The following is a 27,628-nucleotide window of genomic DNA, read 5'->3' on the forward strand; positions in this document are numbered from 1 at the left end:
AATCAACTAAAGAATCATATCCAGAACACATAAAAATTCTACAAATCAATTAGAAAAAAACCTAGACAATCCAATAAAGGAGAGAAAAGCTCAAATAGATACTATACCAAAGAGGATATTCAAATAACCGATAAACATGAACTTGTGTTCAGTCTCATTAACAGTCACTGAAAGAGAGTTTAGCAAGTTCTTTGATACAAAACCAATATATAAATCTCACAGAATTTCTATACCCCAGGAATACAATGTTTAAAAGGTTTTAAAATAATAAAAATTATACTTGTATTAAATGTAGTACAATATATCTAAAAATTTTGATAGTAGGAGGGCTTGTCATGAAAGCCAAAACTTAAAGAAGTTAAGGCAAAGTACTAGAACTGGATAAACCAGAAGATCTGTGCAATGTAATAGAAAATCAGATCAAACATTTACACACATACAGTAATAGTTCAGTAAAAGAAAAAGTATTCAATAAATGGTACTGAAGTACCTGGTTATTCACATGTCAAAAAACTAAATTGGGTCCTACCTTACACCATATTGAAAACAGTTCTATCATCAACATAAAAGAAAAGCTTAGAATACAGTAGTAAATTTCTATGATCAGGTTAGGGAAAGTTTTTCAGAAAGATGCAAAAGCACAAGCTACAAACAAAAAGATTGATACTTTTAAAAATTTCTCACTGAAGGGTACTATTAATATTGAAAGGACAAGCCACAGAATAACAGATTATTGGATGATATTTGCCACATATATAACCGACAAAGAATTACAATGCAGGATATATAAAACATTCTCATGAATCAATAAGAATTAAAGGTAAACCAATAGAAAAATAGGCAAAATACGTAAGCAAAAATTCTTTCTAAAATATTTTAAAGGAAGCTCAATCTACTCAGTGAAATTTGAACTGACCTGTTCAGCAAATGATGAGATAATTTATACTCACAAGGTCAGAAAAAACTATCGATTCTGAAAATACGAAATGTTAGTGAGAATAAGGAGCAACGAGAACTCACACACTGAAATAAAACTGAAATATGGATGGACAAAACTACTTTGAAAAGCAATTTTTTTCATTGTATTGTAAAGGTGAACATGTGCCTTTCAAATGACTCAGTGATTTCTTGCCTAAGTGTGTGAATCATAAACCTTGCAGGGATCACCTGGGAGAATGCTCATGGCGCAGTTTATAGTAGCCCTAACAGCAGGAAACTCTGAAAATCTATCAAAGGAAAAGTGGATAAATAAGTATTAATAGATGTATGGTCATATAGCACCTGCTATACAGCAGTAAACACAGATGAATTACAGGTGCCCTCCTTAATACAGATGAACTTCACAATATTGAGTGAAACAAGTTATAAAATAGTACATACACCAGGATTGCATTTTTATAAAGTTAAAAAGCAGCCCAAGTTGATTATTTGGAATTATAATAAATATATATTATGTTATTAAACATAATAAATATTATTAAGGCTGTTAAAGCAGAGATGATAAACACAAAAATCAGGATTCAGTTTAAGATTAATTTCTGGAGTTAGATTGGAATTGGGAAGTGTCAGAGGGTTTCAAATATATAGAAAATACTTGATTTCTTTAAGCAAAATTATTTCTTATACTTTGCATATAACAGAAATATTCTTTTATATATATCTGTTTCATTTTTAATAGTTAAAAAATGAGTGGGTGGTAAATGTGCAGAAGTATTATAATATATTAAACCATTCTTTTTGTCGACAGAGAAGTAATCCAGATGCATGTAGCAATATCTTGAGGATATTTTTGCATGCTAATGGTGCTTATAGAATTTATTGTCCAAACAGGGAAGATATGAGGATAGTTGAGGGCTGATTCAAAGGGCAGTTGCTCAGGGTGATCATTTTATTTAATTTATGTATTTTTCAAGAAGAAAAACGAAACCGTATTTAAGCCAACCTGAGAATGATAACCTAGGAGATAAACTGTCAGAAACTCTGAGGAATGTCCCACTTGTTACAAGTCTAATACGCAGTTATATACATTTTCAAGACAGAGGATTATACACCCAAATGCTGTACTGATATTTTACATAAAGTTTGCTAGGAATACATAGACCAAATAAGCATGTACAAAGTGGTCATCAAATCACCATGGCCCCCTACTGAGTTGGGAGGGACCATTTAGATGCAAAAGGGAGGAGACGGAGACAAAGTTTTCTCTCTCTCAGTACTCATTTACCATGAATATGCAAAGCCGAAACGTGGTTCCAGTGTGCACGAGATTCATCTTATTACTTGGCAATCAGACATGAGCTTTGTCTTATTGCTTTCCTGTTAGAGATTACAAACTTCAAAAGAGAGGGCTTTTATTTTTTATGGTGAAGTTGAAATGTGTTAGTTTTAGTCTCTCAATCGTGTGTAACTCTTGGTGACCCCATGGACTGTAGCCTGCCAGACTCTTCTGTCCACGTGATTCTGCAGGCAATGACACTGGAGTGGGTTGCCATTCCCTTCTCCAGGGGATCTTCCCAACCCAGGGATCAAACCCTGGTCTCCTGCATTGCAGGCGGATTCTTTACCATCTGAGCCACCAAGGGGGGCTGGTAGTGCACATATAGCAATGCCACTTTCTCAGTTCGTCACACCCTCTCCTTCCCCACTGTGTTATCTATGCCTATGTCTCTTCTCTACCCTTGCCCTGAAAATAGGTTCATCAGCACCATTTCTCTAGATTCCATATATATACATTAATATATGATATTTGTTTTTTCTCTTTCTTACTATAGTCTGTATGACAGATTCTAGATTCATCCACAAAGTGCACTGTTTTTTAATTCAAAGTTTGCTGGACTTGCTGGCTTAATCTTCATCTGGTTATTCATAGTAGCCTTACTCAGCCTGTGCTAATACATCTCTGCTCATCTGGGAGTGCTGCATGACTGCTTCAATTGCCCATTCCAGTCTTTCACTGATTCTGTAAAGTAGATCTGTTTCTGCTTTTCTTTAGGAGAGAAGTTGAAAGAATTTAAATCCAAAGGGCATAAGGAATATTAAAATGATCTTGAAAAATGTTAGTTCAAAACACTGAAGTCTTTGAAACGTGTGATTGATATATAGAGCTTGGATGAAGACTAAAAGTGGATGAAGAATCTTAATTGAACTGAGATGAATTTACCTGGGCTTAATTTCCCCATTTAGTATTTTAATTTGAATTGTTGCTCTGAGGGCAGGTAGTGGGCTGATGGTCAGTACAGAGCATTTTGGAAGCCTCATTGAGCAAAGTATATTTTTCTATGCTCTATAACGAGTTACAGAAACCATGGTGATACATGTATAACCATGGCAGCTTGTCTGCCAATGCACTTGTTTCAGTTACTCTCTCCTCCCTCCCTTCCTGTTCCCCCCCACATATCTTTATTGTGGTGGTGGTGTTTAGTTGCTAAGTCATGTCTGATTCTTTTGTGACCCCAGGGACTGTAATCTGCCAGGCTCCTCTGTCTACAGGATTTTTCCAGGCAAGAATGCTAGAGTGGGTTGCCATTTCCTTCTCCAACCTGCATCTGACCCATAGATCTAACCTGCATCTCCTGCATTGGTAGGCGGATTCTTTATCACTGAGCCATCAGGGAAGCCATACCGTATCTTATGGATTCCACTTCAGAAGCATTCCTTAAATCATTGTGTATGCCCCCCACCCCCCGCCCCTTATATCTCTGATGGACAATAGTGGCTTACATAGAATTGAAGATATTATTAAAATTTTCTCATTCTATTGAGTGGAACCAAGCACATTTCTACTAGATGACTTTTGCTCTCTAAATAAGATCAGTTTCCCTGGGAATTCTAGAACATCACAATGCTCAAGAAAATTCTTTCTCAGACTCATGATCATCTCCTTTCTCTGGAGAAAAACATGACAACTTCTTTGACTATAAAACCAAGTCCATTACTTAGCATAGAGACCATTTACTACTTTGTCTACTTTCCTCACTGTCTCTTTATCCCTTCCCTAACCTTGGGCCATGTGGTACACACATACACACACTGCACATCAAACACTACACACACACACCCCAGCCTTTCACCTATGCTTTAGCCATTTCCAATGACCCAGGGGTAAAGAACCTGCCTGCCAATGCGGGAGACATGAGAGCCTTGGGTTCGATCCCTGGGTTGGGAAGATCCCCTGAAGGACAGCATGGCAACCCACTCCATTCTTCTTTCCTGAAGAATCACTTGGACAGAAAAGCCTGGCGGAATACAGTTCATAGGGTCACAAAAAGTTGGACACGACTAAAGCGACTTAGTATGCATGCGTGACTCCCTATTCTTCAAATGCACTATGTCTTTTTATACCTTTGAGCCTTCACACATGACTTTTCTTCTATCTTCAATGATCTTCTCCTTCTCAGCCCCTACCCTGTCCACCTCCTCATGGTTCAAGGTCCAGCTAAAAATCCTTCTCTGTAGCTTTCTCAGATCTCTGAGGACACAGAAGTTGCTCTCATTAGTTCATACATATGTGGGTTTTCACCACATTTGTATTGTGTGTCTTTCTCACTTCTAAGCTCCTCAAGGGAGGGATGATGCCTGCTTCTATGTGTCTCATGTCTGAGCACAGCAGGGCTTCAGCACATGCTTTATGACTGAAGAAATGAATGAATGGAAAACTTCCTATTTCCCATGAGCTTGGAGTCCAAGACAAGTCCTAATGAAAACATAGAGGATTCTATCAACAGCATAAAAGATAAAGGTTCAAGAATAAAAAAGTTAAGAATTTGCATATGTTGACTTCAATAGTAAATTAATTCATATCTATTATATCTTTGGCAAATATATCCAAGGACTGAGATAGAGATTAGGGAACAGAAGGTGAAGCTCCAAGGAAGCTTCTTGTCTATGGCAAGGAGGGTCCTTTCACTTTCTTTGAAGAAGTCAGCTAGAATGCCCTTTAAATCCCAGCTGAGGAAGGTATCAAGGAAACAGCAGAAGGTGGCTAATCTATTGATATTAGTAAAGGGTTTCTCTCTAAACTGTGGGTACCAGTAAGCTTCCATTAATAGTTTTTGAACTGTTATGATCAGATACTTCAGTTTTCTGTTGGAAGCTGCACCAGCCTGTGAATATGATTTTCAGAGACAAATCATGTCTTGACCAAGATTCCAAGGTCATTGTCTTCTGAAATCTGTGATGTTAGCTGAAGTATTGTTACACTGAAGTGTTATCTGAGTGACTGAATTTGACAGAACTTGGGTGGAGTTAAGTGGGATATATGAAGAAATATATCCTTCACAGTCTGTGTAAACTAGGGCAGATGTTTTACAGTAGAAACTTTATTTTGGGGGGCTCCAAAATCACTGCAGATGGTGACTGTAGCCATGAAATTAAAAGACACTTATTCCTTTGAAGGTTTGTCATAGACAAACCTAGACAGTGTTTTAAAAAGCAGAGACATTACTTTGCCAACAAAGGTCCATCTAGTCAAAGCTATGGTTTTTCCAGTAGTCATGTATTGATGTGAGAGTTGGACTACAGAGAAGGCTGAGTGCCGAAGAATTGATGCTTTTGAACTGTGGTGCTGAAAACTCTTGAGAGTTGCTTGGACAGCAAGGAGATCCAACCAGTCCATCCTAAAGGAGATCAGTCCTGAATATTCATTGGAAGGACTGATGCTGAAGCTGAAACTCCAATCCTTTGGCCACCTCGTGCGAAGAACTGACTCACTGGAAAAGACCCTGATGTTGGGAAAGATTGAAGGCAGGAAGAGAAGGGGATGACAGAGGATGAGATGGTTGGATGGCATCACCGACTCGATGGACATGAGTTTGAGCAAGTTCCAGGAGTTGGTGATGGACAGGGAAGCCTGGTGTGCTGCAGTCCATGGGGTCGCAAAGAGTCAGACACAACTGAGCGACTGAACTGGACAGTAGAAAAATTTTAATTCTCAGATTTGAAAATACTAAGGAGTTAGAATAACTAATAAAGTTATACTCTTAGGTTTTTCCTTTGTTTCTTTTCCTAGTTCTGATGGTGGAGTTGAGTAGACCTGTGTATACTTTATTATCTGGTTTTTCCTTATAACCCAACACATAATATACAGAGAATACTGGGTTGGAATGCAGAGGCTATAGTTTGTTGCAGTAGTTGCTTTAGCCCTAGCATAGAAATGAGTGCTGGAAACAATCTAATCTTTCTGGCACTTACTTTCCTTAACTATGAAATGAGAACATCATTAGCAGCATATGGTCCCACTGAAGTATCAAGTGAGGTTGGGATGGAAAAGGCATGAGTGAGTTGGCTGTAGGTGTACTCGACTTGATGGAAAATGTGCAATTATAACTGTAGCTCCCATTTTGAAGAAGGAGGCTATTTTCATAACCCCTCAAACACTACTTTTGAAAACTCAACAAACAATTTTAAAAATAACTAAAGCCATAACTTCAGGCCATTAATCAAAAATAACCTAAAACAAGCATCATAGAATTGTGGTGGAATGTTTGATATTAGTCTCTAGGGGTGTATTCACAAGCTCAGTTTGTTGGAAGCTGAATGTTTTGTGTAGAGAGGTCAAATGAGAATTCTCCTGAGAGCTGATGCCACTGCTCTCCCATGAAACAAAACAGCTGACAAGAGCTTTCCATCTGGTTAATTTGTTCTGTGTATACTAACAAAGAAAACAACTGCTTTGTATTCTTAGAGGGATTACTTTCAGAATCATGTAGTTATGGCAGCTATTACTGACACAGAGGTAAAATGTAGTTCATGGTACTATGTAAGAATAACCATATTTTATCAAATGTTATATTCTTTACAAAATAGAAAAAGTAGGGCTCTTAAAAATACATGATTTTAATACCATCCTTGAGTCTTTTCCTCACTGGGATATAAGAAAAATTTCAAGACATAAAGAATACCACTTTTAAGGTGAAACTGCATTATCTAGGCCTCTGCCTATTGAAATACCAAATTTCTGCTTTTAAATCCATCATTAGGCTTGTCTCAGTTTTTATCCTGAAGGTACCACTATCATTTCAATAGGTATAGGTTGTCTTCCCTTCTACTCCCTGTCAACTTGCTGTTATTTCTGTGAAAGTTGTTCTGGAAGAGCAAATACTGTTCCTAGGTTCCCTGAGGATCTCCTCAAAGTCTTGAGTTCTCATTTAGTGCTGGGGTTTGGTATATACAAGACTAGACTATTCGCTCAGTTGTGTCCGACTCTTTGCAACTCCGTGGACTGTAGCCCACCAGGCTCCTCCGTCCATGGGATTCTCCAGGCAAGAGTACTGGAGTGGGTTGCCATTTCCTTCTCCAGGGGATCTTCCCAACCCAGGGATAGAACCCAGATCTCCCACATTGCAGGCAGATGCTTTAACCTCTGAGCCACCAGGGAATCCCGGTATATACAAGGACTGAACTAAATGTGGTAGTTTATGTAAATGTGTTTCACATCGAGTCTGCACATGGTAGTGGCAGGGTATTTCCTGCCTGTGAATCCCCCAAATCAACCTCATTTCCTGGAAGTGGATTCTAATCTAAACATAACTCCAGATCTGATGTAAATATTAGAGAATATTTCCTTTACCCATTTCTAAGCTTTTTGAAAAATTCAAGTACTGTATGGAATACTGAAGATAGTAGTTGTGATAGGTTTTTGGTTCTGTTTTGTTTTGCTTTGGTTGGTCTTCTTTTCTGTTTGAGGTCATCTTCTTCATGCTCACCATCTACTGTCAGTATCTGAGCTCTGTGTGCCATGCTGTGCTAAGTTGCTTCAGTCATGTCTGACTCTTTGAGACCCCATGGACCATTGCTGGTCAGACTCTTCTGTCCCTGGGATTTTCCAGGCAAAAATACTGGAGTGGTTGGCAGTTCCTGCTCCAGGGGATCTTCCTGCCCCAAGGACTGAACCCACATCTTTCATGTCTCCTGCACTGGCAGGGCATTCTTTACCTCTACCACCACCAGGGAAACCCCATCTGAGCCGGAGTAGTTTTCTCAGCATTGGGGAGGGAACTCATTGATTTGTCTACTTAACACTGTTTCTACCTGCTGCTTCTTGCATCTGTTGAGAAATACAAGTATATTTAGCAAGAAGTGTGACCTGCCACTGTAGAAACTAAGTCTACTCTAGAAGGACTGAATCTCTAACACATGCTAGTCAGCTGAATTCCTTACAGGGCCAGGTATTTGAATTTACAAGATCACAGGAGAATTTTTCTATGGCCTAGTGGAATGTGCTTCATCAGACAGGAAATGCAATGTCTTTTGTACCTTTTTTCCTTCAATTTTTGAGTTCTATGTCATGTGTTATAAAGACACTGTGATTTGATCACTATAAAACCAAGACAGCTCTTTTCATTTCTTGGTGTTTTAAAATAAACTCTAATTTCCTTCCATAATTAGTAATGAGAAAACTCTATCCTTCTCAATTAATTCACCTTAAGAAGATGATAAGCATATTCACTTTACACAGTGGCTTGAGAGCAGGTTAGGGTAATAACCGTGGACCCAGAAATTTAGGAAAGATGAGCTGAGTGCTCTAATCACAACAGTCTGGTCAATGCATCTTAACTCCATGTAATCATGAAAACCTAAAAGTAATGCTACTCAGAATATAGAAGAATCAAGCAAAAAATGCTTTCCGTGATTTTTCTTCCAATAAATATGTTTTAAAATATGAGAAACCACTTCTATTCTGATGAAAAATAATATTAGAAACTCTCCAATGAAGTGAAGAGTATGCTTTATTTGGAAAGTGGCCAATATAAAATGATAAATGTATCCTTTATCTAATAGACCCTATAAAGTAGTTTTCTAAGTCAAAAAACGGCTTAAAAATGACAACTCCAGTTAAACAAATTAAGAACTTTCAGTCATTTAACTGAGGGCACTAAGTAAGAGTTCACAATCAACCACACAGTTCTTTTCTGACAATAAGACAAGTCTAACCATATAATATACTGGTTTTTATGTATCCTGGCATTAATGTGTATTATAGATTCTTTTGGTTTATGACCTTCTTCTAATTCATAAAACATAATGATGGAAGAGGAGCTCTTTTCTGGGCCTTCTGAAATAGAATCTATCAACAGTTCTATTTCAAGTATTAACTTAAAGCTGCAGACATTTTTGCATTTTAAGATATATGAATTTACATTATAATGTATATGTAAAGTACATGAGTTACATTTACAAGTTGTGTTTCTCTTAGATAATTTTTATATTCTAACTCCTATTGTAAATTATGGAGGAGGAGGAGGGGTTATTGTACTCCTTACGACCATAATGTGGGCTCACCGAGGGCAAGCACTGTATCTTTGTTCTTGTTCAGTCGCTAAGTCATATCTGACTCTTTGCTACCCCATGGACTGCAGCACGCCAGGTTTCCCTGTCCTTCACTGTCTCCCAGAGTTTGCTCAAATTCATGCCCATCGAGTTGGTGATGTTATCTAACCATCTCATCTTCTGTCGCCCCTTTCTCCTTTTGCTTTCACTCTTTCCCAGCACTGAGGTCTTTTCCAATGAGTCAGTTCTTCACATCAGGTGGCCAAAGTATTGGAGCTTCAACATCAGTCCTTCCAATGAATACTCAGGGTTGATTTCCTTTAGAATTGACTGGTTTTATCTTCTTGCAGTCTAAGGGACTCTCAAGAGTCTTCTGTAGCATCACAATTTGAAAGCATCAAAGAAGCTCAGCCTTCTTTATGGTCCAGCTCTCACATCCATACCTGACTATTGGAAAAACCATAGCTTTGATTAGATGGACCTTTGTTGGCAATGTGATGTCTCTGCTTTTTAATATGCCATCTAGGTTTGTCATAGCTTTCCTTCCAAGGAGCAAGTGTCTTTGAATTTCATGGCTACAGTACTGTCCGCAATGATTTTGGAGCCAAAGAAAAGAAAATATGTTACTGTTTTCACTTTCTCCCCTTGTATTTGCCATGAAGTGATGGGACAGATGCCATGATCTTAGTTTTTTTTGAATACTTTTGAATATTGAGTTTTAAACCATTTCACTTTCCTCTTTCACCTTCATCAAGAGGCTCTTTACTTCCTCTTCACTTTCTGCCACTAGGGTGGCATATCTGAAGTTGTTGATATTTCTTCTGGCAATCTTGATTCCAGCTTAGTGATTCATGCAGCCTGGCATTTCACATGATGTACTCCTCATATAAGTTAAATAAGCAGGTGACAATATACACCCTGATGTACACTTTTTCCAATTTGGAACCAGTCTGTTGTTCCATGGCCGGTTCTGACTGTTGCTTCTTGACTTGCACATGGATTTCTCAGGCAGGTGAGATGGTCTGGCATTCCCATCTTTTTAAGAATTTCCCACAGTTTGTTGTGATTCACACAGTCAAAGGCTTTAGCATAGTAAATAGAATTAGACATTTCTGTGGAATTCCCTTGCTTTCTCTATAATCCAATGAATGTCAACAATTTGATTTTTGGTTCCTCTGCCTTTTCTAAGCACAGCTTGTACATCTGGAAGTTCTCAATTCATGTACTGCTGAAGGCTAGCTTGAAGGATTTTGAGCATAACCTTGCTAGCATGTGAAACGAGGCACAATCGTACAGTAGTTTGAACATTCTTTGGCATTGCCCTTCTTTGGGATTGAAATGAACACTGATCCTTTCCAGTCCTGTGGCTACTGCTGAGTTTGCCCGATTGCTGGCATATTGAGTGCAGCAGTTTATCGGCATCATCTTTTACGATTTGAATTAGCTCAGCTGGAATTCCATCACCTTCACTAGTTTTGTTCTTAGTAGTGCTTCCAGAGACCCACTTAACTTTGTATCTTTATCTTACTCATTTCTGCACTCCACATGGAGCCTGAAAGTGTCCAGCACTTACTGGATGATCTTTTAAAGTGTCTCAGATAAAACTTACAGTCACTTTTTACTGAAAGTGATGATGACTCAAGATCAAGAAAATAAGCTGAAGTACCTCCCGTTTTGAATATTCTGTTGGAAGGCATCCTTATGAATCTCTAGAGACTAGAAGCATGCCAGGTATAAACTATCTTCCCTTAATTTCTAAGGAGGAGACACTGGATACTCTTTCTTTCCCTCTGAACTGGTAGGGCAAGTCAGAGGGTAGCAAATGTCTTGTCTTTGCAAGTCTACCAACAGTTTAATAGATGGATACAGGTTTGGAGTAGATGTCTCTTTAGACCTTTTAATTCAGTTTTCAACAGTAATAGTCACTGCAGCCTTTATATTCCTGTGAACCTCTAGTAGGGATTCTCCTTGGTCCTTCACAGACCATGGGTGAGGGTGGCAATCCCAGGAGTCCGCCACTGAGGGCTGACCATAAGGCATAAGTGCCCCTTTTCATAGGAACACAATTTCCACTCATTCTCGAAATTCTTAACTCTCAGTTGATCATTTTCATGACCTTTGCATGGACAAGTCAAAGAACCAGTTTATAAAACTACTCTAATCATCCCATTTGGCATTTTGGCAGCATCTAAATACATATATGGCAGAAAAATATGACATTTGTGTTCTGCCTTATAAGGTAGAATATTGTAAATCATACCCATAGATGGTGCTTTGAAGCAAATTAGATAATATATATCAAAATACCTTAAAACCATTATGAGTTATGGAAAACTAAACCTTGCTGAAATATATAGGAATTAATGGTAGATAGAAAATTTTAAGAATATATATAATTTGTTATCCTAATAGTGCTATAACATTTGGTACTGATCAAAAAAAGCTTACCTTCTCATTAATCAACATTTAACTTAAAAATACCTAGTCACTCTTGAAGAAACTCAAAACAGTGATGAAGAGACTGGGAAGGTAGTGAGATTTATTTTCTGCTTGTATATAGTCTTTTGTACCTTTTGAATTTTGTACCAAATGACCTATTTTAAAAACTAAATGAAATCTTAACACAAATCAAAAGACTGAACTTACTTAAGTCAATTGTTTTTGATGATAGAACATAAGGACTAGAAGAGATAGATGAATTTTAGCTCCTTATTTTACAGGGATAGAAACTAAACTCCAAAGAGGATGTTTATAGATCTAGTATTTTTTCTGGAAAAATGGAATGTATCTTCCAAATAAAATTTTGTAAATACTTAAAAGGAAATACCCACATTGCTAATCAAAACAAATTTTAATAAAATTCAGACTAAATTACTAGTTAGTAAAGATTGAACTTTAGGACCAAATTGTTAAATAGAAATGAGATTTTCTTTAAAATCAGCCAAAATTTAATGCCAGTTTGTGACCCATTTAAAGAGTCTTACATGTACCACCGTTTTGGTAGTTTCACAAATAGTCTCTCAACTTTGCTCTGCATGATCTCATTTCTCTAAAAGAAAGAGAAAGAATTGACTTCCACTTTCCAATATATTAGTTGTACAACCAGCCAATCTTTACTTCAATAGTTTACTAAAATAATTAAATCTCAGTCATTACGACAAGGATGAGGAAAGATAGAGAAAGAAGGAAGGAAGATGTGGAGACGTAGAAGATTTATAGAGAAACTTGGAGAAAGGAATCCCCTATAGATACAATAAGATATTTAGAGAGAAAGCATCTAGTACTGCAGTCATTTTGACATTTTTTGTTCTCTTTAAAAAATGCTTCTGATTTCAGCCCATTTCACAGTACCACTAGATCTAGGAGCTGAGAGGGATTTTTGAAATTCTCTACTTTATTCCTCTCATCTATCATGTGAGAAAAACTGAAGTCCAGGAAGGCAAATTGACTTTTTTTAAGCTTACAGAGTGGTCACTGAAAAAACTTCATCCAGAATTCAGATCTCCAGGCTCATTATAGAAGCCATTTGCTATGGCTGTTTTCATACAAACACAGGCAAAAACTTTGTATGAAATGACAGCTTTGGTTACTGCTGTGATTTTTTTAAAAAAGAGAAGAGGTGAAGTTCACTTCAGTTCAGTTGCTCAGTCACATCCAACTCTTTGCGACCCCATGGACTGCAGCACCCCAGGCTTCCCTGTCCATCACCAACTCTCGGAGCTTGCTCAAACTCATGTCCATTGAATCGATGATGCCATCCAACCATCTCATCCTCTGTCATCCCTTTCTCCTGCCTTCAATCTTTCCCAGCATCAGAGTCTTTTCTAATGAGTCAGATCTTAGCATCAGGTGGCCAAAGTATTGGAGCGTTAGCATCAGTCCTTCCAATGAATTCAGGACTGATTTCCTTTAGGATTGACTGGTTTGATCTCCTTGCAGACCAAGGGACTCTCAGGAGTCTTCTCCAACACCACAGTTCAAAAGCATCAATTCTTTGGCACTCAGCTTTCTTTATAGTCCAACTCTCACATCCTTACGGGACTACTGGAAAAACTATAGCTTTGAGTAGATGAAACACTTTTGATAAAGTAATGTCTCTGCTTTTTAGTATGCTGTATAGGTTTGTCATAGCTTTTCTTCTAAGGGGCAAGTGTCTTTTAATTTCATGGCTGCAGTCACCATCTGCAGTGATGTTAAAGCCCAAGAAAATACAGTCTGTCACTGTTTCCACTGTTTCCCCATCTGTTTGCCATGAGGTGGTGGGACCAGATGCCATGATCGTAGTTTTCTGAATGTTTAGTCTTAAGCCAGCTTTTTCACTCTCCTCTTTCACTTTCATCAAGAAGCTCTTTAGTGCTGGCACTATCTGTATCTGGCACTCTACCTTTTCACTGTGTCCAGGTTACAGCCTCACATGCATGAAGAGAGACGATCATTACATGCCTCAAGGCAAGCTGCCACTAGCTGTACAAAACCATGTCATTAGCCTCAAAAGCAAGTACATGTTCCCCCGAACATTCGAGACAATTCAATTTCTATTGATTTTTGCTATAGTTGTGTGTGTTAGTTGCTCAGCATGTCTGACTCTTTGCATCCCCATGGACTATAGCCAGTCAGGTTCATCTGTCCCTGGGATTTTCCCAGGCAAGAATACTGGAGTGGGTTGCCATGCCCTCCTCCAGGGGCTCTTCGTGACCCAGGGATAAAACCTAGATCTCCCACACTGCAGGCAGATTATTTAGCTTCTGAGCTACCAGAGAAGCCCTTTGTTATAGTTATTACTGATTAACTGTGCAGTTGGGAAGAAAAGCTTTATATTCCGCATCCTCACCTAAAAAATTGAGGTAATGATGTGTGTGCATGTGTGGTATGTGTGTTTGTGTGTATGTATGTGTGAGTTTATGTGCCATGAAGAGGGAGTTTAGGTTTGGGTTGGAGAAGGAGTGGAGATTAAGGCTAACTAATTTTCCTAGTATTTATACCTGAAGCAAAATAATCTTCCTACCCAGAATGTGATTTAAAAAGATACAAGGCAGGGTTATATCCTATACTTTGTTGATAACACTAATCAGTAATTACAAGCTACTCTCTTGACAGTTTCAAATTTGTTGGTGATGGAGTGGGTGGCCACTGAAATAGTTATAGGGTAATCTTTAAAATCAGCTTTAATTTTTATCTGTTCTCAGTCTCAGAGATTTAACCAGAGTCAGTTCTTGGTATCTGTCGAAGGAAAATGATTGGACCCAAAGTAGTCACACCTTCACTCAGCACTTGTGGGTTACAGCTTTGGCAATACAGTGTGTGGATCTCAGGTTGCTTGTGCTAATTCTGTGTATAAAGCAAAGGGGAAACCTGTTGTCATTCCTTTGGAAACCAAATGTTCACAGTATTAGTTGACAAGTACTGGTTACGATTTTATTTTCATTTTCACCCCAGGCCTCACTCTATGTGTGAATTTTTAAGGACTGCCAACCTGTCACACTAGCCGTAGCAGAGCCCTCTGCCTTGTTCAGGCTGTGTCCCTGGCACCTGAAAGAGAGCCTGGCCTAAGTATGTGTTGAATGAATGCAGGAAGAAAGCTGAAGCTTTGGCCATAGGATCTTAACTATTTAGGGTCAAACTGCCACTCCCCTCCCACTTTAGAAATCAGACTGAGCCAGAGTCTTTAAATGACTGTCTTTGAATCACATTGCTCTCTGTGACCTATCCCTGGTCTAAGTTCTTTAGCATAGAGTTTCAGACCTTTCAAACTCTGGCATCTGTGTTGACCTGATTTCTTCAGTTTTAAACCCAACAACATCAAACGGTTCTCTGAACACGGTGAACTTTATTTCTATAGTTTTCACAAAGAGCTCTTGAGTGCCTAACATAGTGCTTGGCAGTGAAGGTAAAATGGGGTCTCTCCTTGTGAAAAACTTCTACTCTGGCATGGGAGAGACTTACAAATAAGCACTTTACTCCATCCCTCTGCCACCAGACCAGAGTCCTGGCTTTAAAACTCCATGGCTCTCCGTATGTCAGCACACACTGTGCACCACAGCCCTAGTTAATTGTCCTTCCTGCTCAGCGGAGCTTCAGGCAGGACAGATGCTATGTTGGCCCCAAACTAGCTCGTGTCTAGCATATTATCAACACGAGCTGGTCACTCACTAAATGTTGTGGATAAGAGGCAATGAAAGGAGAAAGGAGAGGGCATCTGGACATACTTGGATGTAGGCACAGGATGCCCTGGAATTAGGAAATTTCTAGAAAATGTCAGTTAAAGCTACTTCCAGAGCTGTAACTCAGTGGTAAAGAATCTGCCTTCCAATGCAGGAGATGCAGTTTCCATCCCTGGGTAGGGAAAATTCCCTGGAGGAGGAAATGACAATCTATTTCAGTATTCTTGCCTGGAGAATCCAATGGACAGAGGAGCCTGGCAGGCTACAGTTCATGGGGTTGCAAAGAGTCGGACACAACTGGGCACCCATGTACATGTTTAGATCTGTAGCTTGAAGGTGGAATAAAAACGAGTCTTTAAGTAAAGGTGGGGAGAAGCAGCAAGGACTCCACACAGCTGTGAGGGAAGCAGTAGGTGGGGGTGTGGACTAGGCCAGAGATCATTGCTACAGCTGTAGAGGGACCACACTTGGAGGGTAGTCCATACCTGGATAGGTGCACTTACTGTTACACGTCAGAACTTTCAAAACTCAGCTACACATCGCTATGAATAATTTTAGCCTACTGTTTTCTTCTTGGTCAACTGAAGACCATACTGTTAAGCAGGCCTGGGACATATACCTTCAACTGAAAATCTCTCTTATTTGGCATTTCAACAATTTACATTGATGACTTAAATTTATACTAAACTAAAATTACAATCGTTACTGTTGTTCAGTCGCCAAGTTGTGTCTGACTCTTTGCAACCCCATGGACTGCTTGCTGTAGGCCAGGCCTCCCTGTCCCTCACCATCTCCCGAAGTTTGCCCAAGTTCATGTTCATTGCATTGGTGATGCCATCCAGTCATCTCAACCTCTAACGCCCTCTTCTCCTTCTGCCCTCAATCTTTCCCAGCATCAAGGACTTTTCCAATGAGTCAGCTGTTGGCATCAGGTGACCAAATTGCTGGCGCTTCAGCTTCAGCATCAGTCCTTCCAAGGAGTATTCAGAGTTGATTTCCCTTAAGATTGATTGGCTTGATCTCCTTGCAGTCCAAGGGACTCTCAGGAGTCTTCTCAACACCAGAGTTTGAAGGTATCAATTCTTTGGCTCTCAGCATTCTTTCCAGTCCAGCTCTCACACCAATACATAGCTATTGGGAAGACCACAGCCTTGACTATATGGACCTTTGTCAGCAGAGTAATGTCTCTGCTTTTCACCACACTGTCTGGGTTTGTCATAACTTTCCTGTCAAGAAGCAATTGTCTTCTGATTTCATGGCTACAGTCACCACCCACAGTGATGTTGGAGCCCAAGAAGAGGAAATCTGTCACTACTTCCACCTTTTCCTCTTTCTGAAGTACGACTGAACTGAACTGAACTGAATGGGGCCAGATGACATGATCTTAGTTTTTTAACATTTAGTTTTAAGCCAGCTCTTTCACTCTCCTCCTTCACCCTCATCAAGAGGCTCTTTAGTTCCTTTTCACTTTCTGCCTTTAGAGTGGTATCATCCACATATCTGAGGTTGTTGATGTTTCTTGCACCTGTCTTGATTCCAGCTTGTAACTCATCCTGCCCAGCATTTCTCATGATGTGCTTAGCATATAGGTATAAGCCGAATGACAGCAGACAGCCCTGTCATACTCCTTTCTCAATCCTGAACCAGTTTTTCCATACAACATTCTAACTTGCTTCTTGACCCGCATGCAGCTTTCTCAGAAGACAGATAAGGTGGTCTGGTATTCCCATCTCTTTAAGAGCTTTCCACGGTTTGTTATGATCCACACAGTCAAAGGCTTTAGTGTAGTTGATGAAACAGGTAGATGTTTTTCTGAAATTCCCTTTCTTTATCTATGATCCAGCAAATGTTGGCAATTTGATCTCTGGTTCCTCTTCGTTTTCTAAACCTAACTTGGACATCTAGAAGTTCTTGGTTTGAGTAATGCTGAAGCCTAGCATGCAAGATTTTAAGCATGACCTTACTAGCATGGGAGATGAGTACAACTGTCCTATGGTTTGAACATTCTTTAGTACTCTCTCGGGAATTGGGATGAGGATTGACCGTTTCCAGTCCTGTGGCCACTGCTGAGTCTTCTAGATTTACTGACATATTGAGTGCAACACTTTAATAGCATCATCCTTATTGGAATTCTGGCAGAGCTTACATTTATACAAAGAAGCAGGAATATTTTTTGAATTAAAAATCATATTAAGGAATCTCTCATTTCTCTCAGATTTCTATACTGGCCATGTAAAGGAATTTGTCTTTGGAAAGTTTTGGAGGTGAAATGTTTGTCCCTTCACTTGCTGATTCTGTTCTACCTGGGGAGTCACTTAACTGAGAAGCAACTGGGCAAAGGACCCCACTCAAGTATCTCCCACTTCCCTCCAGTGGGATTTGCCAAGGCATAGCCCTAAACTCTGCTCTTCTGGAGGGAGCCCACTGCAGCCACCCAGCCATAGGAAGGAGCACTGAGTCCAAGTTCTCTACCTCTCTGCAAATAAGCTCAGTTCAGGCTGGGAGGCACAGTCTCAGGGAATAGCTCTGTTTTCTAACCCAGCCTTAACAATAAAAACATTGATGATAAATTGATTCATATATGACACTGTATCTATTTCATAATTGTCCTAGAACTCTGAAAGGAGAGGTTCATGAGTAAGTGGGACTTTCAAATCCATACATACATTCCAATAAAGGTGGCTTTATTCCTAAGTCCTTTTGTTGTGCTGTGTGCATATGCATGTGGCAGGAGAGGAGAAAAGACAGAATACACACACACACACACACACACACACACACACACACACACACGCTGCTGCTGCTAAGTCACTTTAGTCGTGTCCGACTCTGTGCAACCCCATAGACGGCAGACCACCAGGCTTCCCCGTCCCTGGGATTCTGCAGGCGAGAACACTGGAGTGGGTTGCCATTTCCTTCTCCAATGCATGAAAGTGAAAAGTGAAAAGTGAAAGTGAAGTTGCTCAGTCACGTCCAACTCCTAGCAACCCGATGCACTGCAGCCTACCAGGCTCCTCCATCCATGGGATTTTCCAGGCAAGAGTACTGGAGTGGGTTGCTATTGCCTTCTCCATACACAGGCTAGTTTTTATTAATCAGAATGGTAAATTAGGATTCTCTGATTATTTTAACTTTGTAGTTTAAAACTTAACAAAAACTAAGTGAAGGAATGAATAGTGTTTCTAAGCTCTTGACTCAGTCAAAAAACAATAAATATTTTAATTACCTCGATTAGAATAACCATTAATTCTATTTTAAATGTCTTTAGTAATTTAACTTGTTATCTAGTCCCTCTTTAGATTACAGTTTATAAGATTTTTGAATTTTGAGTATCAGTTTTTCAGATTGAATTCTGATAATGCCTACATTTATTTTCATTAATCAATTTTTTTCAGATCACTTGGTGTCTGAATGAAAAGTATCATAAGCAAAGTACTAATAGATATTTTAATAATGATTTGTGGTTTACAAGGGCTTCCCTGGTGGCTCAGACAGTAAAGAATCTGCCCACAATACGGGAGACCCAGGTTTGATCCCTGGGTTGGGAAGATCTCCTGGAGAAGGGAATGGCAACCCACTCCAGTATTCTTGCCTGGGAAAATCCCATGGACAGAGGAACCTGGCGGGCTACAGTCCATAGGGTCACAAAGAGTTGGACACGACTGAGCGACTAACACACACATGTGGTTTACAAAGTGCTTTCGGGTCTATTATCTACAGCAGTAATTTTTAAACATTTTTAGCTAAAGAATGGAGTATTATTCAGCCATTAAAAAAATACATTTGAATCAGTTCTAATGAGGTGGATGAAACTGGAGCCTATTATACAGAGTGAAGTAAGCCAGAAAGAAAAACACCAATACAGTATACTAACGTATATATATGGAATTTAGAAAGATGGTAACAATAACCCTGTATACAAGACAGCAAAAGAGACACTGAAGTATAGAACAGTCTTATGAACTCTGTGGGAGAGGGAGAGGGTGGGAAGATTTGGGAGAATGACGTTGAAACATGTATAATATCATGTATGAAATGAGTCGCCAGTCCAGGTTCGATGCACGATACTGGATGCTTGGGGCTGGTGCACTGGGACGACCCAGAGGGAGGGTATGGGGAGGGAGGAGGGAGGAGGGTTCAGAATGGGGAACACATGTATACCTGTGGCGGATTCATTTTGATATTTGGCAAAATCAATACAATATTGTAAAGTTTAAAAATAAAAAAAAATTTTGAAAAAAAAAAAATACTACTTTACTTAAATAAAGACAAATATTTGATCCTTTCAAAAGAATATCTTAGCACCTAATAAAAATTATTTACCTCTCCTTAAGAATATATTCACATTTTTGTGTTCATGGAACTTTTTCAAACTTGCTGAAGCCAAGGTTCTTGGTATTAGGCTGCTGAGTTCAGGTTGCCAACTCCATCTCAAGAACAAAAATCCAGCCACAATCTGTGTTTTCATGGCTTGAGGCCTAAACATAGCTTTTGCATTTTTAAGTGATCAAAGAAAATCAAAAGAAGGATAACTTTTTTGATACGTGAAATTATATGACATTCAATTTTCAGGGTCTACAAAGTTTTATTGAAACACAGCCTCTTTCATTTACAGTCTGTAGCTACTTTTGCACTCTCACTGCAGAGTTGAATAGTTTTTGAAATCTAAAATATTTACTGTCTTTTCCATTTACAGAAAACATAAAATACATTTTGTGTTTTTTTGTTATATTTTGTTGAGTGTTTTTTTATTTTTTTGTAGATTTTTAAAAAAATTTTATTTTTAAACTTTTCAATATTGTATTAGTTTTGCCAAATATCGAAATGAATCTGCCACAGGTATACATGCGTTCCCCATCCCGAACCCTCCTCCCTCCTCCCCATACCATCCCTCTGGGTCGTCCCAGTGCACCAGCCCCAAGCATCCAGTATCGTGCATCGAACCTGGAGAGTTTGAAAAGAACTTCTGCACACTGCTTAAAAAATATAAAATTATTTACTAAATGACTTTTAAAATAACACTGCTGCTGCTACTGCTGCTAAGTCACTTCAGTCGTGTCCGACTCTGTGTGACCCCATAGACGGCAACCTACCAGGCTCCCCCGTCCCTGGGATTCTCCAGGCAAGAACATTGGAGTGGGTTGCCATGTCCTTCTCCAATACATGAAAGTAAAAAGTGAAAGTGAAGTCGCTCAGTTGTGTCCGACCCTCAGTGACCCCATGGACTGCAGCCTTCCAGGCTCCTCCTTCCATGGGATTTTCCAGGCAAGAGTATTAAAATAACACTAGAAATTATTAATATGGTGTTTGGAAAATTACTTAATGACATGGCAAAATGCTCCTAATATTGCTTTAAATGGAAAAAAAGTAGGAATTAAATAATCAATGTGATCTTGACCACATAAATATTTTTGAAGAGTAGAAAACAAGTTTAGAAGAAAATATACTCAAATGTTAAAATTATTGATTAATGTTACAGATTTTTAAAAAGATTTTTTACTGTTCATTACTTTTTAAATTGTACAATGCATAATATACACTTTGAAAATAAGGAAAAATATTGAACAAAATTAGATTGTAGTAATACATTTTATAAAAAAAAACTCAGTGATTAGAATCTTCTGTAATAGTGTAAGTGTAGAAATGTTTAAGGCATCAAATTAATAGAATGATTGTAATTACAAGGCCAGAAATAATTTTTACAACTTCATTTAGGTGACATGATAGCTTGGTGTCAGATGCATTTTTTCTCCCTGCATGCAAATTACATCTGTGAACTGCTAAAGAAATGCTGAATTTAATGTGAAGAAAAAATTTTTACATAAAGTCAAAGCATTGTTCTATACTGAGAAGCCTTGGTCAAAATTTATCATAGGCATCTCCTTGTTCACCCATGAAATGGTTATCAGCACAGTGGAGAGATTCATGATAACCTTGACCAATATTTTTATAGATATTAATACTATACTGACTTTACTTGAATGAAAGTGAATACATGAAGGAATGAACATGACTTTTTGACTCAGGAAAATGATAAATTGTTTGATACCTTGACCAGGACAGCTATTAATAGACTTTTAAAAAGTATTAGGAATTGCATGATAATGGCATTTTACTTAAATTGTCAGCAAGAATAATTAAATATAAAAGATCTTTAAAGAGAACAGAATCAAGCTGGAAAGCAAGAATCCCAGAAGCCGATTTCCTCATCATCTACAGTGCATGTTCTCATTGCAATTCAATTGAAAATAAAACCTAAAGTGTATTCTTAAATAATGAGAGGGGAGAACCTGATACATCCAAATGGTCTACTGCAAAATAAAACTCAAGGTCCATTGATAATTCTGCTCTGGCAAAATGAATAAGCAAAGGAAAATCTTAAGGTCCAGGAGCAGCAGAATTGTATAAGCAGAATTTACGGGTAGCATAGTTCTAAAACAAAATTCTACAAGATGGGTATTTTTATTCCATTTAAGGAAGTGAGGCGAACTAATTTGCTCAAGTTCACAGAGGACTTAACATGGACCAGACTTCAAAGCTTTGACTCTTTCCTCTGTATCACACTATCACTCTTGCACTGACTTTTTAGCCTTGCATATTTATTTAATGAATTTAAAACTCCCCCCACCCCTTTCCAGTGGGTTAACAGTGCAACCCAGAGGCAGCATTTGCAGAGAAGCTCATTCTATTACATCAGATCTTAAATCTTTGTTCCCTGTCTCCATGTCTCATTTTATGGTCTTTGAAAATGTGTCTATAAAATGCATTCTTTCTTACTGATCATCAGAAACTTGCAACAGAGTGTAGAATGCTAGAAATTCAGCAGTAATTGCCGTAGTCCCTTGCTCTAATGAAGCATACAGTCTTATAGAAGAGAAATAAATGAGACTATAATGTGAGCCCAAGAGGGTACATTGGCAGTTTGAGAATATGAAGAAGTGGTACCAAACATAGATTTGGGTAGAGGGTGGTCTGTAAGTTCTTTCCAGAGAAAGGAGCACCTGGATATGACTCAGGTGAGTTAGGTCTGTGGGCAGAGAGCTCTGTGGAGAAGTGCCCATGGAGGCCTGGCAGAAAAGAGGCATTTGCTCAATTCCTACTTTGCTGAAGGTCATTTGCTGTGACTGAGAAGTAGAGTGTGTTATGTGTGTGTTATGTGTGTGTGTGTGCACACATGTGTGCATGCCTGGGTGTGCCCATCAGTGCAACAGTAAAAACTGTTTTGGAGAAGACTATAGAGGCTAAGTTATTTAGGGTCTTGTGCTCAGGGCTCAGTTGCTCAGTCGTGTCCAATTCTTTGCAACTCCATGAACTGTAGTCCTCCAGATTGCTCTGTCCATGGGATTTTCTAGGCAAGAATACTGGAGTGGGTTGCCATTTCCTTCTCCAGTTCAGTCTTAACTAGTAAGAAAAATAACTTGTGCTTAATACTTATTCTGTGCCAGACACTGATGTAATTTTAATATAACACATTTATTCCTCATTTTAAACCTAAGAAAATTTTATACTGTCATGATCTTCATTTCATATACAAGGACAATAACACACACACACACACACACGTGTGCACACTAAGTGACTCTTCTAAGTTATCAGATTTAGTGAGGAATACAACAGAGACTTGAGCTCCAGCCAATCTAGCATGAAAAGTACGGTCCATGAACCAGTATTATCAGTATCACCTGGGAACTTGTTAAAAATGCAACAACTGAGGCACCAACCCAGACCTACAGAATCAGAATAGACATTTTAACAAGGTGGTTCCTGAGCACTTTAAAGTTTTGGAACTTCTGCTGTAGCCCACTGAACTCTGCTGCTTCTCTTTAACTTTGAGAAGGAATCTGGACATTATCCTAAGGCCAGTGGAGAGTCAGGAAAAGGCTTGAAGTAAGAGATGGTCAAAATCAAATCTATTTTTAGACCAATAGTTTCACGTCAATCACTCTGGCTTCAGTATGGGGAGTGAAGCCAAAGAAGGCAATTCTGGAGTCAGGGAGACCCATGAAAGGACTACTGTTCACCAAATAAAGGAGGATGGCAGCCTGAAATAGGGCGATGGCAGTGACGAAGGAGGGAAGCTGGTGAGTGGATGAGGTAGTGTGAACAGAATTTGGAGATTCTTTGGGTATATAAATTGAGGGAGAGGTGGAGTCAGTTCACCTCCAGTTTCTGGCTTGAGCAACTGGTTGTATCATGGTGTCATTTTCTGTACGAGGATACTTGGGGGAAGAGGGTGGAAAGTATGAGAGGCGGTTGGTTGATGAGTTTACTTTTAGATTAAAATGAGACTTGAGAGGACTGTGGGAAAGTCAAGGAGAGCTATTCAGTCAGGTCCAAAGAGTGAGTGAGGAAACCACATAAATTCCTTGAACATTTTGAAAGGGATCCCAGGGCAAATTCTAGGTCAAAATTCTACCTGGCTTGCCCTTCATGTCCCTGCACTTACTCCATTGTATTCACTAAGGTCTACACCTGCTCTGGGAAGTCCTATATTCAGCAGACAATCAGACATAGAGGTTTGTTGCTCAGGAAAGATATCTTAGCGGGACATAAAGATTTCAGACACCTAAGCATATAGAATAGACTGTAACTGAAGCTGTGACATTGCTCAGAAAGAGAAAAGAAGTCTAGGATAAAGGAAAGAGGAAGAAGAATCTGTGAAACTGACTGAGTGTAGTGGTCTTAGAGGTGGGAGGAAAACTAGGAGTTGGACATGATGGAAGCTCTGGGTAAAGAGTGTTTCAAGATGGGAAAAGTGGAGACTAAGGTAAAATGGTTCTGAAACAGTAAGAAGAGAATAAGAAATTCTGCTGGATTTAGCAATACACTAGCGATTGATCACCTCAGTGAGAGCTGGGGAAAACTGATGAGGATCAAAGCCAGACAGCAATAGATTGAGAAGTGAGGGCTAAGAAAATGGGGATTCTTTACAGAGTGTAGACAATACTTTCAGGACATTGATCTATAAAGCTTAGGAATGAGGGTAAACTGGAAAAGCTTGGTAATGAAGCAGAAGCTTTTCAAGATGGGGGATTTGAATATGCTTAAATGATGATTTTGTGCTTTTGCTAAGTCACTTCAGTCGTGTCCGACTCTGTGTGACCCCATAGACGGCAGCCCACCAGGCTCCCCTGTCCCTGGGATTCTCCAGGCAAGAACTCTGGATTAGATTTCCATTTCCTTCTCCAATGCATGAAAATGAAAAGTGAAAAGGAAGTTGCTCAGTCATGTCCGACTCTTCGCAACCCCATGGACTGCAGCCTACCAGGCTCCTCCATCCATGGGATTTTCCAGGCAAGAGTACTGGAGTGGGGTGCCATCGCCTTCTCCGATGAATGAGTCTACCCATTTGTAAAAACGTGACTGATGAAAACAGTGCAATCACTAGGTTATCACACTGTGCGAGTTCAGTTGTCAAGAGGGAGCAACTCAGAGGACATCGCACAATCTATAAACCAGCTGGAAGGAGCCATCCAGACTTTGCCCTGCCGAACCCTTTCTGGGCGATGATTAGACAAGTCTTCATAGATGATATACTGTGTGCAGAAGTATATGATGATGAGAGGAGCCAATAAAGAAGGAAAGATTAAAGTCCGTGAACCCTGAAGTAGAAGATATGAGATAATGGGCACTGGTTTAGATCTTTCCTTTTATGCCCCAATCTACCAATAGGTCGGTATGGGGATTTGGGAGAATGGCCAGAGAATAGGTAGGTCCCCCTTCAGTCACCTGTTCCACATTCTGGAGTCTCTAGAGGCTTAGTCCTATCACCTTTCCTTTCTAAGCATTAGTCTCCACAGAAGAAACTTCTGATATTTGAATCTTCCACTTTTATATCAGTGGACATGCTGTCCAGAACAAGTATGACTATGGATTAACTATGTATCTACTTCAAAAATTAACCCTTAAATGTTATCTTCAGCTAAAATCTTTGCCTTAACCTTTCCTGTCCTTGGGTAAATTGAGAGAGTCAGACATACTTCCACCTTAATCCATTTAAAGATTGCATAAACCCAACTCCAGGTTTCATAGAGAATAGTAGTTCATAATCAGGACACCTCAAGAATACTCAAGAACAGGTTTCAAGAGTATATCAACCCCAGAAATGTTAAGGATAAAAAGTCTATATACCATGTGCCTTTTTTCTTCTGAGACATGTCCATTGATTCTCAGATTGTTAAGAGAATCTGTGATCCCAAGTCTATTGTGGAGATAGTGCTCAAGCTGATAATTTTGGAGGGATTTGAGCTGTTGTGGCAGGAAGGAGTCCCGTATCCTCCTTCTCCTTCCCTTCCTATTCACAGTTCCTTCCAGGGGGCCAAAAGGTAACCAAGAAAAATGATGACAATCAGAAAGGATAAAGAGAGTTACAAGAACGTGGAAATATAAGGTTGTTTAACTGACATCTGATTCAGAACTTTCCACGTGAACCCAAGTATTTGGTTTTCAATTCTAAAGAGGTCATTTCCTAGATTGAAAATGTGAAAAAACAAATCTAAGCTTATGCAGCATGTTCTAGAAAAATTTTTATTTTCAAAATTATAGTAGAAAGTTGCTAGCCTTGCTTAAGCAACCCAAACTAATCCAACTTTACTCAGAATGTTGTTGGCAAATATAATAAAAATAAGAGGTAGACTTGTCAGTGAGGTGATGTTACATTAAAGCACAAATCTGCTGCTCTTATTTAGGTAGAACAGTCCCGGAATTGGCAGCTAATGACAACACATGGGAATAAATAGAACAAGTGTAGAAAACAGATGTCAGAGTTTACCTTTCCCACCAAGCAGTTTGGATTATGGCTTTAGGCACATATCATAACAAATATGTTAAGAAATATCCTGTGCGATGTGTATATCTGCAATTGTTTGTGCTAAATTTTAACCCATATATGTTGCTAATAAAAATCCTAGAACCTATACATGATAATATTGTGAATGTGAAATGACAGCTAAAATGACTTGTTACATTTTATTTATAAGAATTACACATTTTATTAATGATTCTTTTTGGTTCCCACATTTCCAAAACCCAAATTGACAAGTTGAGTTGCATTTGGTTTTCAAATGGATAACAGACACCAAAAAGAATCTGATTAGAGAGGGAAAAAGTATAAACACATATGGGAAGCATACTTCTGCTTTCATAATACTATCTGTTTCAAGAAGCAGTGCTTTAGATTCATTCAGCATATTACACATGGGTCAGACACACAGACATTTTAATTCAATCTTAGAAAGCCTAACATTAGGAACTGTCTTTATGCCTGCTTGTGAAAAATAGGCAGTTTTTCTTTTTTTTAATAGCAGGAATCTCACTAACTCAAAATCTGTAAATGACTTTAAATTGTGCTCTGGATATATAAATCCAGCCATAAAATATCCTTAGTGATAAAGTTAGTCATTCAAATAAATTAAGCCAATTAAAACCCCAGAATCAAGTCATTCCCTTTTTTATGAATACAATGAAGTTGTATCTCCAATTATAGACAATTTTCAGAACTCAGGAGACAACGCAAAAGAGTTATCTGGCTACTATGTTGCCTTTATACACATGGCATCAAATTGAGAAATCTGAAAAGCTCAGCATATAAAGTTTGATAACTGCTGGCTCAAATGCCTTTTAAAAAGTTTCTAAGAAACTTCAAGATATATACTTGCTTGCCAAGTAAAACCAAGTCACCACAAAGTTTCCTTTAAGTAGCCATGAGAAAGTTTATAAGAATCTCCTGCACTTAAAAAAAAATTAGAAATGCAAAGACAACATTAAGGAGAAGAAAACAAAACTTACTTTTTCTTAAAGCCGCTTCTTCCAACAGTTTAAACAGGATGAAAGGAGAATATATGATGATTTACTTTCCCCTCCAACACATTCATATGTTACCTCCAAGAGGTACAGAATGGGCCACCAAAACTGAGGGTCCCTCCCAACTGCAGCCTTTTTAACTTTGTGGAAGAAAATAGGAGGGTGTGTGGGTTTCCTCCAAGTCTTGTGACATGTACATAGCTGACTCCTACTGGGCTGAAAAAGTACTCGTCAGTTTTTACTTAAAATTATGAGTAGCAAATTCTCTGCAGGACATCCTTAAAGGGAAATCCTGCCAGAATTAGTACATGAAACGTCTAGATAATCTCCAGAAAGTTTAAAGTATAAAGTGCACATACAGACATTCACATACACTCAAGAAATTCCCACTGCCTAGG

The 27,628-nt window shown here is 38.8% G+C and overlaps 1 protein-coding gene across 3 annotated transcripts in view; it reads right to left on the reverse strand.

Annotated features, from left to right (window-relative positions):
- The window catches only part of FHL5 (four and a half LIM domains 5), a 57,489-nt gene that overhangs the window by 29,111 nt on the left and 750 nt on the right, over positions 1-27,628 (reverse strand). The window contains exon 1 of one of the 3 annotated variants that reach the window (XM_010808492.4): positions 27,216-27,377. The gene's annotated coding sequence lies outside the window, so the exon portion shown is untranslated. 3 annotated transcript variants of the gene reach the window in all.

The sequence above is a fragment of the Bos taurus genome, chromosome 9 (assembly GCF_002263795.3).
Source record: "Bos taurus isolate L1 Dominette 01449 registration number 42190680 breed Hereford chromosome 9, ARS-UCD2.0, whole genome shotgun sequence".
In the NCBI taxonomy this organism is placed as follows: domain Eukaryota; kingdom Metazoa; phylum Chordata; class Mammalia; order Artiodactyla; family Bovidae; genus Bos; species Bos taurus.